The following is a 14,825-nucleotide window of genomic DNA, read 5'->3' on the forward strand; positions in this document are numbered from 1 at the left end:
CTTCAAAGGCAGAAATGGACAAGATTCCTTTTGTTTTGTTTTCTTTTCGTTTTATTTATATATATATATATTTTTTTTTTTTTAAATTATTGGGGATTCATTGAGGATACTAGAAACCAGGTTTCACTGAAGATTCCTTTTTGTATTGGACCTCAGAGTTCAAGACACATATTATTTATCACCTTTTACTCATATGCCACCAGTCATCATCGGTCCAGGAATAGTCCACTTTTTCTTCATTCATTTCTATATTGTTAATTCATTCAGTAATTCACTAAGAATAAATTTAAAGTGTTATGATGCAAGAAACCTGAAAAAGAGACTTGATATCCTGAATAAGTATATAGAATCATTCTCAGATCATTCTCTCTCCTTTACTAAATATTCCTAATTTTTCATAAATTAGGAATTAATTTATTCTATTGAATTAGTCAATAGAATACTTCATATTGATCCCCATGTTTGTTTCTAAGCTGCAAATGGCCTTCTAAAATGACACAATTTTTAATACAGCAGCGAATACCCATATACAAACCACTTAAGCCAAGACAAAAATATTCCTCACCATGGTCTCCAGATGGAACCATGCAGCATGTGACCCTGGGAGAATGCTTAAGTCAACTTGAATGAGTCTATTCTGAGGTGTAGAAAGAAGGGTTGGGAATAAAAAAATTTGAGACCAATGAATATTGTTCCCTGCTACATCTATAATTTTAGTGGTCATTTAAGCAATCATAAATTTGTACTATAATGCTTCATTTTCTCTTAAGAAATTAAACCTCAACTTGCCATAGACCCAGAACAGGAACAGTGTCTATAATTTATACTATCTATATCATCATTAGCTAAAAAGGTAATGTGCCATTAATTCCTCATTGGATTTCACATTTATTATTATTTATATTATTATTATTTCACATTTATTATTATTTATATTAATAATATTTCTTGCCCTGCCACATATTTCTACTTTTAGAGAAAGCTTCACCTATTTTATCTGTATTTACTTATATATTGTCCATTGATTCTTTTACTGATCCGATTACAATAATGGAATGAAAGTACATGAAAAGAAAACCCAATTTTCTTTTGGGTTGGACCTCAGACTTCCAAACACATATTATTCATCAAAGAATCATACACTGGCAATGATCATCATTGGTCAAGAAAAGGCCTACTTTTCTTACATTCATTTCTAAATTTTTTTTGATTAATTCAGTAATTATACTTTAAAAGCTCCGTGATTCACAAAAACCCAAGAGATTTGATATCCATAATACGTACTTAGAATCATTCTCCATTAATATACCTCTTTCATTAATTACCTTTAGTATTTCCCATATATATTAAACAATATAATACTTCATATTAACTTCATGTTTGTTACTAGACTATAGTTCACTTTCTTTGATTTTATTTCACACTTTTTAATAATACAGTGACTATCCTTAAACAAACCACCCAGAACAAGATAAGAACTTAAGGTATTACTCACTTTGTTTGCTGGGCTCCTATCATAGAGATGAGAAAAAAAAGCTTGTGATGAAGGAAGAATTCAAAAATCATTTTGAGAGGATTCATTCTGAGAAATATAAAGCACAACAAATGATAAAAAAAAAAGTGAGATTTTCTATGCATAGAATGAAAATGGATAAACAAAGGGTAAAACCAAGATCCTTTTATATTCCTGACATCTGTTTATAAGACCATGTTGATGGAGGATATGGACTATGTACATTTCACATTGGACCTCAGAGTTTCAGACATATATTCATCGTCTGTGACTCATATGCCACGAGTCGTCATCACAGATCCAAGATTGTCACCTACATGTTTATTGATTAATTCATTAAATCACAAAATGCTAATTTTAAAATGCTATCATTTGCAATAGTTCAAAAAGAGCCTCTAAATCTTTGATCTGTATAGAGAATTATTCTTAGATCAATGTTTCATTTTCTTAATTATCCTCCATTTTTCACATATGCATTAATCAACATGTTATATATTCCACATGTACCACTGGGCTATGATTGAATTATTTAATTATATTTCGTACTTTTATTTTTTTTTGTAGAGACAAAGTCTCACTGTACCGCCCTGGGGTAGAGTGCCGTGGCGTCACACGGCTCACAGCAACCTCTAACTCTTGGGCTTACGTGATTCTCTTGCCTCAGCCTCCCCAGCAGCTGGGACTACAGGCACCCACCACAACGCCCAGCTATTTTTTTGTTGCAGTTTGGCCGGGGCTGGGTTTGAACCCGCCACCCTCAGCATATGGGGCCAGCGCCCTGCTCACTGAGCCACAGGCGCCGCCTATTTCATACTTTTTAATAATACAGTGAATGATATTAAGATAAAAGAATACTGAAACCAGGAAAAGAAATGAAATCATTACTTACTTTAATCTCAGTGCTCTTAACATATAGAGATAACCATAGGGTCCATGACAATGGAAGAATGCTTAAATCACCTGAAGTATGTCCACTCTAAGAGTACAAAGCAAAACAGATGATAAAAAAAATTAAAACGTTATTTCTATTATTCTTGCTTGTTACATTTCATTTACTCAACCAATTAGGTATGTATTGCTTGTTCACTGTGAGTAGGTGTATGCAAATATTTTTTATCTTAACAAAAGAAACACATCTACCTTGAGACTAACCTACAATAATAAAGTTGACTCTTACTTTTCAGTAAGAGTCTTACTATATGATTCTTACCCAAAGTGGTAAGATAAATTGTTCAAATCGGTAAATAAATATTTATTTCTTTTTTTTTTTTCTTTTTTTTTTTTTTTTGTAGAGACAGAGTCTCACTTTATGGCCCTTGGTAGAGTGCCATGGCATCGCACAGCTCACAGCAACCTCCAAATCCTGGGCGTAAGCAATTCTCTTGCCTCAGCCTCCCGAGTAACTGGGACTACAGGCACCCGCCACAACGCCCAGCTATTTTTTGGTTGCAGTTCAGCCGGGGCCGGGTTTGAACCCGCCACCCTTGGTATATGGGGCCGGCGCCTTACCGACTGAGCCACAGGCGCCGCCCATAAATATTTATTTCTAAATGGCCATTGGTGGTTTCAATTTTTATTAATATTTCTCACCCACACACATGTTTATAGGTAGTCAAAGGTTGGCCCTCTTCTTTATTTATTAATTTATATTAGTTTAGTGAATCTATCACTGATCTACTGATAATAATAAATCTAAATAAACTGAATCAATGCAAGATAATTGTCTTTATACATTCCTGACATTCATCCATAGAGTCAATTCAAAAAAAGGAAGAGACTAATTAGGTTTTGTGTTGGACCTCAGAGTTTCAGACACATATTATTCATCATCCATGACTCAAATGCCACCACTTGTCATCATTGGTCCATGACTGGGTCTCACTTTCTTCATTTGTTCCTACATTTTCAATTAAATGATTACTTTATTGATATTAATAAAAACAAATAGTTCAAAAAACTCAACAAAGTCCTAAAATATCTATAAGATCTGTCTATAGAATTGTTTTCGGTATAGATTGTATTTCTTTCATTAATTGACCTAAATGTCATATATAATAGAATGAATAATGCAATGTCTCATATCATACTTGTCAATAATCCATGGTTAAGTTTTTAATTTAATATGTTTACATTTTTATTTAAAATGACAGATTAAATTATATGTATTTTTCAGGTACAGCATGATATTTTGAAGTATACATATGGTAGAAAAACTAAATCTAGTTGGTTAACGTTAAGAATTACATCATATAGCTATTCTATGGTAAGAACACTTAAACATTCACTCAGCATTTTCTAAGAATACAATATACTATGATTATATAGTCACCATATTGCACAACACATCTCTTAAGCTTGTTTCTCCCATATTCCTGAGTAATTTAATACTTTTTATAATAATACACAAATGGCCTCAGACAAATGACCCGCACCACGACAAGAAGTTTGACTATAACTTATCTTGATCTCTTTCCTAACACAGAGGCAGCATATCGATCTTGATCACAGCAAAACGTTTAACTGAGCTTGGTGCATTCATTCTGAAGAGTATAAAGCAGAGTAGATGACAAAAACAGCAAGATCTTCTTTTCATTGATCCATATTTTCTACCATTCATTAACATGGTTTTTAATGCTTCCATTAATTAAAGGTAATATTTATATATTTTTCTCTTAATAAAGTAAATTTTAAATATGGAACAGAGAGCAATAATTGACTATTACCTATCTTAGCCTATGTCATACTTAGTTCAAGGCAGAATACATTTCTTTTTTTTTTTTTTTTTGTGATTTTTGGCCGGGGCTGGGTTTGAACCCACCACCTCCGGCATATGGGACCGGCGCCCTACTCCTTGAGCCACAGGCGCCACCCAAGGCAGAATACATTTCACCTATCTAGTATCCATTTACAATCTATATTAATAAATGTCCATTTTCCTTACAAAAATTTTTAGTAATTAAAAATGCATCAGACTCTTCTTGGCTATTAATTCATACATTTGGGTCAGCACCTGTAGCTCAGCTAGGGTGTCAGCCACATACACCGGAGCTGGCGGGTTAGAATCAAGCCCGGGCCTGCCAAACAACAATGACAAGTACAACCAAAAATTGCCTGGGCATTGTGGCAAGCGCCTGTAGTCCCAGCTACTTGAGAGGCTGAGGCAAGAGAATTGCTTAAGCCCAAGGGTTTGAGGTTGCTGTGAGCTGTGACACCATAGCACTCTACCCAGAGTGACAGCTTAAGACTCTGTCAAAAAAAAAAAAAAAAAAAAAAATCATACATTTGTTCATTCATCCTACCTTAGATTCTTTTAAAATAATACTTTCCTAAATTCATGAACACAAAAATCAAGAACAAGACCCTTTGTGTAGCTTAACATCTGTCCAAAAGATCCCTTCAAAGAGGAGAAATGGAATAAATCCTGTTTTTGGTGAACCTCAGAGTTCCAGACACATGGTATTCACTGTGCATGACTCATATGCTACCAGGTGTCACCGGTGGTCAGGACCTTCTCCACTTCATACTAATATAAATTTGTTTATAAATTTATTCATAATAATGAAATACACATATATCACAAAATACTAGAATAATTTCCATGAAGATCCCTAACATCTATCTGTAGATTCATTTCCAAAGAGACTCATTAAATCTCCTCATTACTTTCCTTGATAGTCCACACATGGACTAAGCACTATAATGCTTCCATCAATTTGATATTAAAATTAGCTTCTTGGAGGTTCAGCGCCCATAGTTCAGTGAGTAAGTAGGGTGCTGGCCACATTCACTGAGGCTGGTGGGTTCAAGTGCAGCGTGGGCCTGCTACACAACAATGACAACTACAACTAAACAAAAAAAAATAGGGCAGCGCCTGTGGCTCAAAGGAGTAGGGTACCAGCCCCATATGCTGGAGGTGGTGGGTTCAAACCCAGCCCCAGCCAAAAAGCACAAAAAAAAAAAAAAAAAAATTATCCAGGCCTTGTGGCCCAGCTACTTGGGAAACTGAGGCAAGAAAATAGCTTTAGCCCAAGAGTTTGAGGTTGCTGTGAGCTGTGATGCTACAGCACTCTACCAAGGGAAACCTAGTGAGACTCTGTCTCAAAAAAAAAAAAATTAGCTTCCTTGAGATTCTTTGATTATATTTAATACTTTTTACTGATTTACTAAATACCTTTTACAAAAAAAAGTTAAATACCAGAACCACTAACTCACATTGATCTTCACATTCTAACCCAGAGATGCAGCTAATGGGCTGGAAAGCATGAAGAGTGCTCGAACCACCTCGGAACTATCCATTCTGAGGAGTACAGAGCAGAATAGATGATTAAAGAACTGAGACATTCTTTCATCTAGCCTTGCTTATTATCATCTTTCACTTAGTCATTCATTTAAGGCAGGCGTCCTCAAACTGCAGACCGCAGGCCACATGAAGCAGTGTGAATTGTATTGTTCCCATTTTGTTTTTTACTTCAAAATAAGATATGTGCAGTGTGCATAGGAATTTGTTCATAGTTTTTTTTTTTTAAACTATAGTCCAGCCCTCCAACGGTCTGAGGGACAGTGAATTGGCCCTCTGTTTAAAAAGTTTGAGGACGCCTGATTTAAGGCAATCATTATTTGGAGTATATTTATTTTCTCCTCTCTTAAAATAAACTACTTTGAATTTGCCACAGACCCAAAATTAAAACAATGTCTATAATTTATACTGACTATCATCCTTAGCCAAAAAGAACTTTTTTGGATTTCAGTGTTTTCAACATACATAATAGACTTTCTTGCCTTGACACAAACTTTTATAATCAGACAAGGCTTCACATATTTTTTTGATTTATTTATATTTCTTTATTGATTCTTTCATTGATCCAATAATAATAATAGAATAAAAATGAATAAATAGAAGGACTGTATTCCTTTTATGATGGACATCAGAATTCCAAATATGTATTTATTGTATTTCACTCATAACATCACACAACCAGTAGTCATCACTGATCCAGGATTGGTCCTCCTTTTCTCCATTCATTTCTACATTGTCTATTGTTTTAATCACTAATTCACTAATAATAATTTAAAACCCTAGGATTCACAGAGCCCAACAAAAATAGGTTTGACATTCCTAATCTGCACATAGAATCATCTTTCATCAAAGTATCTTCTTCATTAATTATTTTGTTTTTACACATAAATTGGTCAATGTAATACTTGGTATAAATCCCTCTTTGTCATTGGTAACAGTGGACCTTATGTGATTATATTTCACAATTTTTAAAAATGCACCAAAACAAGCCACCTAAACCAAAACAAGAATGTTGGACTATTATTCACATTGGTCCCACACAGAGCTGCGACCACAGGGCTGGTGGCCATGGAAGAATTATTAAGTCACCTTGAAATCATTCATGCTAAGGAGTACAAAGCACAGAAAATAATTTTGAAAATTAGACACTCCTCTATTGATCTTTTCTTACTCAAGACTTTTTTGTGTTGGACCTCAGAGTTCCGGACACTTATTATTCATCATCCCCAACTCATACGCCGGCAGTTATCATCATTGGTCCAGGAAAGGCCCCTTTCTCTTCATTCATTTCTACATTGTTTATTAATTCATTAATTCACTGATAATATTTTTTAAAGCCTGTGCATGCAAAATTATGCTTAAGTTAGTATAAAACTTTTATTAGTCATCCTGTTTTTCATCTATGCATCTTAATTAATGAGTGGAACCATTCATATTAATCCCAAAGTACAATGGTAACATTTGGCCTTATGTGATGATATTTCAGTTTTTAGTAATATAGTGAATACCCTTAAACAAAGCACCCAAACAACTATTACTCACATTGATCTCCAGCTTCTTATTACAGATGCAACCATAGTGTTCACAATCAGGGCAGATTGTCTAATCAGCTCAGGCGGGTCTATTGTGAGGAAAACAGGACAGGGAAGATAAATAAACAACAACAAATCTGAGACAATGTCTCCATGTATCCTTACTTTTCACCTTTTAGTCAGTCATTTAAGCAATCATTAATTTCAAGTATTTATCAAAATTGGCACATACCCCAGAACAGGAACACTATCTAAAATTTACACTGTCTATATCATCCTTAGCCAAGGAAGTACCTTGGCTGAAATTTAATTCAAATTGGGCTTCGGTGATTTCATAATAAAACTTTCTTGGATAACTACATATTTTTAATGAATACTATTTAATTAATTTATTTACTTCTTTATTGATTCCTCCATTGATCCAGTTACAATAGAGTGAAAATGTGTGATTGCAAAGTTCAAGATGAAGAATCTTGGGCCGGCCATGGTGGTTCATACCTGTAATCCTAGCACTCTGGGAGCCCAAAGCAGATGGATTGCTTGTGCTCAGGAGATTGAGATCACCCTGAGAAAGAGCAAGACCCCATCTCTACCAAAAATAGACAAAATAGCCAGGCATTGTGGCCAGCACCTGTATGTAATACCCACAAGAGGCTGAGGCAAGAGGATTGCATGGGCCCACTAGTTTGAGGTTGTTGGGAGCTATGATGCCATGCATGGCACTCCACCCAGAGTGACAGAGTGAGACTCTGTCTCAAAAAAAAAAGAATCTTATATATTCATAACCTGTGTCTAGGGGATAGCTTATACCAAGAAAATGGACTACATGTCTTTCATGTTGGGCATCAAAGTCCAGAATTGCTTCGCTCAGTGTATATGGCTCATATGGCAACAGCCATCATGAATCCATGTTTTGCCCTCTTAATATTCGTCTCTCTCTACATTTGTTATGAATAAATCATTAATTCATGTATAAGAATAAAATAACATGGGCGGTGCCTGTAGCTCAGTGAGTAGGGCACCGGCCCCATATACTGAGGGTGGCAGGTTCAAACCCAACCCTGGCCAAACTGCAACAAAAAAAAAGCCTGGCATTGTGGTGGGTGCCTGCAGTCCCAGCTACTCAGGAGGCTGAGGCAAGAGAATCGCCTAAGCTCAGGAATTGGAGGTTGCTGTGAGCTGTGTGATGCCGCAGTACTACCGAGGGTGATAAAGTGAGACTCTGTCTCTACAAAAAAACAAACAAAAGAAAAAAACCTGCGACACAATGCCTAACATCTCCAATATCTGTCCACATTAGAGTATTCCTCCTCATTTGACTCCACATTAGACTATTCCTGTATTCATTAATCAACCCCTATGTGTCACATTAACAATTAATATACATAATGTTCTACATCATATTTATCATTGGGCCATGGTTAACTTTTGACTAATTTGAATTTTTTAACCATATTGTGAATACCTTAAATAAATTACCCAAAAGAAGACAAGAAATGTGGCTATTACTAACTTTGTTCTCTTTCCAAACACAACAGCAATACAAGTCTCCATCATAGCAGAATGCTTAAATCCACTTGGTGCATCCATTCTAAAGAGTACAAAGCAGAAAGATAATAAAAACATTGAGACATCCTCTCACTGACCCATATATCATATGATTAATCTGCATTGTCATTTTGGCTTTTATTAACTTATGGTAATATTTATAGTCTACTAAATAAAATAGACTTCAACTTTGAAACTGAGAGTAATAACTATTATCTATCACAGTCTATATTATTCTAGTTCAAGACATGATACATTTCTATCCAGATTATATATTCCAATTTATATTAAAATCCATCTTCCTTAAAACATATTTTATTAAAAAACAGTATCTATCTTTATTCATTTATATATTCATTTATTTTCCTTGCCCTTCATTCTTTCATAGTATAGTTTTTAAATTTATGAGCACAATGATCAATAACAAGACCCTTGTATATTCTGACATCTGACCATGGGACCCCTTAAAAGGGGTAATGGACTAAGACCTTGTTTTTCTTGGACCTCAGACTTCCAGACACAGTATTCACAGTGTATGACTCATACTCCACCTATCATCATCATTGGTCCAAGATAGGTAGGTCTACTTTCTATCTTAACCATCTGCATTTATTCCTAATTTCTATCTATAGAGACCAAATTTCTTTCATTAAATGAGTTAAGTATTATATATGCATTATTTGAAGTAATGCTTCATATCAACCTGATATTTAACATTGACAGGTATCCCTTTTTAAATTACATTCACTAATACTTAATAAAACAGTATCTATCTGTTTTAAAAAATACTCAATGTTAATTAATACAAGAACATTGACACCTACCCACATGGCTTGTCATAGTCCTAGAGTTTGTGACCATAGAGGAATGCTTGAATCAACTCCAGTGCATCCATTCTGAAGATTACAGAGCAAAGCAAAGACTTTAAAAGGTTGTAATATCATTACTATTGTTTCTTGAATATCTCCTTTTATTTATTTAGTTATATATAATTAGTAACTTGGTTAATGTTTATTTTCTCCTATGTAAACTAACAATATTAATCTTGCTATTGAACTATAATATGAATATTCATATTTACCTAAGTATGTCAACAGCATACTTAGCCAAAGAGATAACAATTATTTATATACACTATTTCCCTGTGGACTTCAGAGTTTTCCATATTTATCAATATTATTTCTTGCCTCACCACCTATTTTTACAATTAGACAATGCTTCAAAGAGTCATTTTTATTTGTATGTTTGTCTATTGATTCTTTTATTGATGCAATTAAAAGAATAAAATAAAACTGCATGAAAAGAAAGACCAGATTTCTTTTGTGTTGAACCTCAGAGTTCCAGACACATATTATTCATCATCCAAGACTCATATGCCTGCAATTCTCATCATTGGTCCAGGAAAGGCCCACTTTCTCTTCATGCAATGCTACTTTATTTTTTTAATCCACTAATACTCATAAAAAGCCTATAATTCACACAATTCAATTATAGCATTAGTAACTGCTTATAGGTATATATATATATAAAATCATTTTCACATTACTCATATATATCTTTAAATAATTAGTATCCATTTTTCACATATTTATTAATCCAAGAGATGCTTTATGTAATACTCCCACACTTGTTACTGAACTGCATTTGGCCCTATTTGACTATATTTTATATTTTGTTAATAATACAGTAAATACCCTTAAACAAACCACACTACAACTTTGACTATTACATTAGTCCGTTCAGTAACAATGATAAACAAGTCTTGATGAAAGCAAAATTCTTAAATTAGATCGATGCATCCATTCTGAAAAGTACAAAACATAGAAAAGATTAAAAACACTGAATATGATCCACATATTCCACCATTCATTGGCATTATCCTGTTGGCTTTTATTAAATTATGATAACTTTCTCTTAAGAAAATAGACCACTTCAAAGTTAAAACTGATTGAGAGCAATAACTATTAACTATCAGAGCCTATGTCACCCTGAGTCTAAGACATAAGCACATTCACTCATATATTATCCATTCTAATTTATATTAATGTTCCTTAAAACACATTTGAAAGTATTAAAAAATGATTTACCCTATTGATCTCTATTTATTTATACATTTTTTATCCTGTCCCTAATTTATAACAATATTTTTTAAATTCATGAACACAAAGATTGACATCTGTCCATAGGATCCCTTTGAAAAGGAGGAATGAGCTAGATCGCATTTTTGTTAGACCTCAAAGTTCCAGACATACAGTACATAACTCATATTCCACTGGTTGTCATCATTAGTTCAGGATAGGCCCACTTTCTCTATTACCATCTGCATTTATTAATTTACTAACAATAAGATTTTTGAATATCCTTAACATCCATCTATATAATAATTTCTACAATGACTCAAATTTCTTTCATTAACTGAGCTCTGTATTTCATACATGAGTTAATCAATCTAATGTTTCATATTAATCAATGGACATGTTTCATCTTCTTTGATTAAATTTAATACTTTTTAATACAGAAAATAATTTCTAGAAAAAGTTAAAACAAGAACTATGACTACTACTTACACCACTCATTATGCTCCTAACATGTAGATGCAACCATAGTTTGTGACCATAGAAGAGTGAGTAAATCACCTTGAATGCATCCATTCTGAGGATTACAGAACACAGCAGATCATTAAAAAAAAAAAGAAAAAAAGACATTCTTTCTTGATCTTTGCTTATTATTTTTTTCTTTAGTCAATCCTTTGAAAAGTCATTATTTGGAAGTCACATTTTATTTTCATTAAGAAAACAAACAACTTAGAATTTTCCTTGACCCAGATGTTCACTATTTTCTTTTAATCACACTGTATCATCCTTAGTCAAGGAATTTACAATGATGTAATATTTACTTCTCTTGGGGCTTAAACATGATCAATATGTAGTAATACATCTTATCTCACCACTTTGCCCCATTAATAAAATGTACATATATGTAGATAAATTATTTCATAGATCCAATTATAATAATGGAATGAAGTGAATGGATGCAAAAAACAAAACCAAACACATAATATCATTTGAAACAGAGGGAATGGGCCATATTCCATTTGTGCCGGACCTCAGAGTTCCAGATACGTATTCATCATATAAAACTCATACACCACCGGTAGTCATCATTGATCCGATATTAATCATCCCTTTTTTCATTCCTTTCTACATTTTTATTGATTAAATCATTTATTTATTATTAATAATTTTAAGCCCTATGAATCACAAAATCCCCAAGAATAAACTTGATATAGCTAGTCTATATCTAAAATTACTACATTAATATATGTTTCACTAATTATCCTCAGTTTATTAAGAAGCATTATAAATATAATCTTCACATCACTCCCAAATCTATGATTGGGATAACATTACCCTTCTTTGACTATACTTCACACTTCTTAATAATACACTGTGTATTCCTAAACAAACCACCCAAACCAAAATAAGGACTTTGACTGTTACATTGGTCTGCATCTTCCTTCTTAGGCATGGTATAAACAGCACGTGACCAATGAAGAATCCTCAAATCAGAACAAGTACAACCATTCTGAGGAGCAAACAACAGAGAAGACGATAACAAATTTGAGACACTATTACCACTAATCCTTGCTTTTCACCTTTCATTTAACTCATCATTCAGGCTATCATTATTTAAAGTATTTTTATTTCATTTTCCCTTAAGAAAATGAATAATTTCAAACTTGCCACTGACCCAAAACATGAAGATTATCTATAATTACACTTTCTTAATCATCATTAACCAAAGAGGTGATGGACATGTATCTCTTATTTCTCTTCGAACTTCATGTTTTCAACATACATTAATAGTGTTTCTTCCCTTGCCACATTTTTATAATGCTTAAATTTACTCATGTTTATTGGTTTACATATTTGTTTAATAATTCTCACACTGCCCAACTATGAAAACAAAGGGAAAATACGTAATCTCAAAGTCCAAAAACAAATAAATATTGTATTTCTGACACTTACATATCACCTATATATAGGATCATTTCAAACACAGAGAACCAGCTTGATTTGTTTTGTGACGGACCTCAGAGTTCTAGATACATATTCATCATGACTCACAAGCCACCACCAGTCATTATCAATCCAGGATTGATCATCTTTTTCTACCATTCATTTCCACCTTATCTATTAACTGATTAACTCACTAATAAGCTATGATTTAAAAAAAAAACAAAATAACCTTGATATTCACTATCATTCTAACATCAAGACAACTATTTTATTATTATCCTCAGTTTTCATATCATATGATAATTCATATAATTTCCAAATCTACCATTGGGATAATGGTGGCTACCTGAGGAGTATAGAACAGTGAAAATGACAACAAAATTGTATTAAAGATATTTATAATACATGAAATACTCTTCAACAAACCACCCAAATGAAGAAAAGGTCTTTGACTACTATTCACATTAGTCTGCATGCTCCTTTCGAAGCAGTGTAGGGGACCTAACCATGGAGGGAATCCTTAAAACAGCACAAATACGTCCATTCTGAGGAGTATAGAGCAGTGAAAATGATAACAAACTTGAGCTGTTCTTAGTATTGATGCTTGCTTTTCACTAATCATTAGTCATGTAGCCTATCATTATTGGTATTTATTTCACTTTCTTTTGAGAATATGAACCATTTTAAACACTGATCCAGAAATTAAAAATTATCTATAATTTAAACCATCTATATCACTATTATCCAAAGAAGTAACAGGTATATGCCATTTATTTCTCTTTGGACTTCACTGTGTTCAATGTATATTAATTGTATTTTGTACCTCACTACATATTTTTATAATTGGACTATGCTCCACCCATTATATCTTTATTCATTTATATATTTGTTTATTGATTTTTGCATTGGTCCAATTACAAAAAAAGAATAAAAATATATAACCACAAAGAAAAATAAATACATTCTACACTTCTGAAATCTGTCCATAACATCACTTAAAACAGAAACAATAGGCCAGCTGTCTTCTGTGAGGGACCTCAGACTTCAGACGTATTCATTGTATGTGACTCATACGCCACCAGTAGTCATCATCGATCCAAAGTTGGTATTCTTTTCTTCATTCATTTCTACATTGTTGATTAATCTGTTAATTCACTACTAAATTTCAAACCCTATTATTCAAAAAAAAAAAAAAACGCTAACCACAGCCTTAAAATTTCCATTTTGTATATAGAATAATCTCACATCAATGTATCTCCTTTTATTATCTTCAGTTTTTCATACAACTATTAATTCATAGAGTGCTTTATATAAATTCTGTATTTTTCACTTGGCTTTAATTATAATTCATTATTTTCAATAATATAGTGAACACCCTTAAGCAAACCACCCAAACTAAAATAAGAACGTTGATCATTACTCACAGTGGTCTCCATGCTCCTATTGCATAGAGGAAAACCATAGACTGGAGTAGGTGACCATGACAGATCTCTGAATAGCAGGAAGCCTCCACCTTAAGGAGTACAGAGCAGAACAGGGTAGAAAAGACTGACACATTCTCTTCATTGACCATTGCTTTCCACTTTCCATTTACTAAATCATTTAAATATTTAACAATTGGTGCTATTACTTGTCTCCTATCCTTTAAAATAAAGGACAACATAATACTCACCAGTGATTCTATTTATCACTGTCTATCTGATTGTTTTCCAAAGGGTAACATTCTTAATCCATTTGTTTACTTATGAACATTTGCACTTCCAGTTTTTTTTTTTTTTTTTGGTTTTTTTTTTTTTTTTGGCCGAGCCTGGGTTTGAACCCGCCACCTCTGGCATATGGGACCGGCACCCTACTCCTTAAGCCACAGGTGCCGCCCAGCACTTCCAGATTTTTATAATTAGGCAATGCTATACTCT

The 14,825-nt window shown here is 33.3% G+C and overlaps 1 long non-coding RNA gene, 10 other non-coding genes and 3 pseudogenes across 34 annotated transcripts in view; all 14 read right to left on the reverse strand.

Annotated features, from left to right (window-relative positions):
- Window positions 1–145: 145 nt before the first annotated feature.
- On the reverse strand, window positions 146–217 carry LOC128595172 (small nucleolar RNA SNORD113/SNORD114 family). The gene has a single exon (XR_008382832.1). It is a non-coding gene; the product is annotated as a small nucleolar RNA SNORD113/SNORD114 family (small nucleolar RNA).
- A 357-nt stretch (window positions 218–574) lies between these two features.
- The window catches only part of LOC128594012 (uncharacterized), a 52,961-nt gene continuing 38,710 nt past the window's right edge, over window positions 575–14,825 (reverse strand). For 18 of the 24 annotated variants that reach the window (XR_008382453.1, XR_008382452.1, XR_008382446.1 and 15 more), the window contains 8 exons: window positions 14,334–14,422; window positions 11,458–11,542; window positions 9,715–10,694; window positions 8,856–8,933; window positions 7,353–7,431; window positions 6,839–6,915; window positions 5,726–5,810; window positions 3,052–4,053 (listed from right to left, as the gene is read on the reverse strand). This is a non-coding gene — a long non-coding RNA (uncharacterized LOC128594012). Of the gene's footprint in view, window positions 638–1,495; window positions 1,583–2,402; window positions 2,490–3,051; window positions 4,054–4,397; window positions 4,760–5,725; window positions 5,811–6,838; window positions 6,916–7,352; window positions 7,432–8,855; window positions 8,934–9,714; window positions 10,695–11,457; window positions 11,543–14,333; window positions 14,423–14,825 lie in introns of those variants that run through there. The other 6 variants (XR_008382456.1, XR_008382449.1, XR_008382455.1 and 3 more) reach the window with 6 other exon arrangements.
- LOC128595175 (small nucleolar RNA SNORD113/SNORD114 family) lies at window positions 1,095–1,166 on the reverse strand. Its single transcript, XR_008382833.1, has one exon. It is a non-coding gene; the product is annotated as a small nucleolar RNA SNORD113/SNORD114 family (small nucleolar RNA).
- On the reverse strand, window positions 1,745–1,816 carry LOC128595159 (small nucleolar RNA SNORD113/SNORD114 family). Its single transcript, XR_008382821.1, has one exon. It is a non-coding gene; the product is annotated as a small nucleolar RNA SNORD113/SNORD114 family (small nucleolar RNA).
- On the reverse strand, window positions 3,307–3,381 carry LOC128595152 (small nucleolar RNA SNORD113/SNORD114 family). The gene has a single exon (XR_008382816.1). It is a non-coding gene; the product is annotated as a small nucleolar RNA SNORD113/SNORD114 family (small nucleolar RNA).
- Window positions 4,944–5,018, reverse strand: LOC128595170 (small nucleolar RNA SNORD113/SNORD114 family). The gene has a single exon (XR_008382830.1). It is a non-coding gene; the product is annotated as a small nucleolar RNA SNORD113/SNORD114 family (small nucleolar RNA).
- LOC128595183 (small nucleolar RNA SNORD113/SNORD114 family) lies at window positions 6,432–6,509 on the reverse strand. Its single transcript, XR_008382839.1, has one exon. It is a non-coding gene; the product is annotated as a small nucleolar RNA SNORD113/SNORD114 family (small nucleolar RNA).
- Window positions 6,998–7,072, reverse strand: LOC128595162 (small nucleolar RNA SNORD113/SNORD114 family). Its single transcript, XR_008382824.1, has one exon. It is a non-coding gene; the product is annotated as a small nucleolar RNA SNORD113/SNORD114 family (small nucleolar RNA).
- LOC128595166 (small nucleolar RNA SNORD113/SNORD114 family) lies at window positions 9,389–9,461 on the reverse strand. Its single transcript, XR_008382827.1, has one exon. It is a non-coding gene; the product is annotated as a small nucleolar RNA SNORD113/SNORD114 family (small nucleolar RNA).
- Window positions 10,216–10,290, reverse strand: LOC128595155 (small nucleolar RNA SNORD113/SNORD114 family). Its single transcript, XR_008382819.1, has one exon. It is a non-coding gene; the product is annotated as a small nucleolar RNA SNORD113/SNORD114 family (small nucleolar RNA).
- Window positions 11,118–11,183, reverse strand: LOC128595184 (uncharacterized; annotated as a pseudogene).
- LOC128595161 (small nucleolar RNA SNORD113/SNORD114 family) lies at window positions 11,990–12,061 on the reverse strand. The gene has a single exon (XR_008382823.1). It is a non-coding gene; the product is annotated as a small nucleolar RNA SNORD113/SNORD114 family (small nucleolar RNA).
- LOC128595176 (uncharacterized) lies at window positions 12,977–13,044 on the reverse strand (annotated as a pseudogene).
- LOC128595169 (uncharacterized) lies at window positions 13,940–14,008 on the reverse strand (annotated as a pseudogene).

Source organism: Nycticebus coucang, chromosome 9, assembly GCF_027406575.1.
Source record: "Nycticebus coucang isolate mNycCou1 chromosome 9, mNycCou1.pri, whole genome shotgun sequence".
In the NCBI taxonomy this organism is placed as follows: domain Eukaryota; kingdom Metazoa; phylum Chordata; class Mammalia; order Primates; family Lorisidae; genus Nycticebus; species Nycticebus coucang.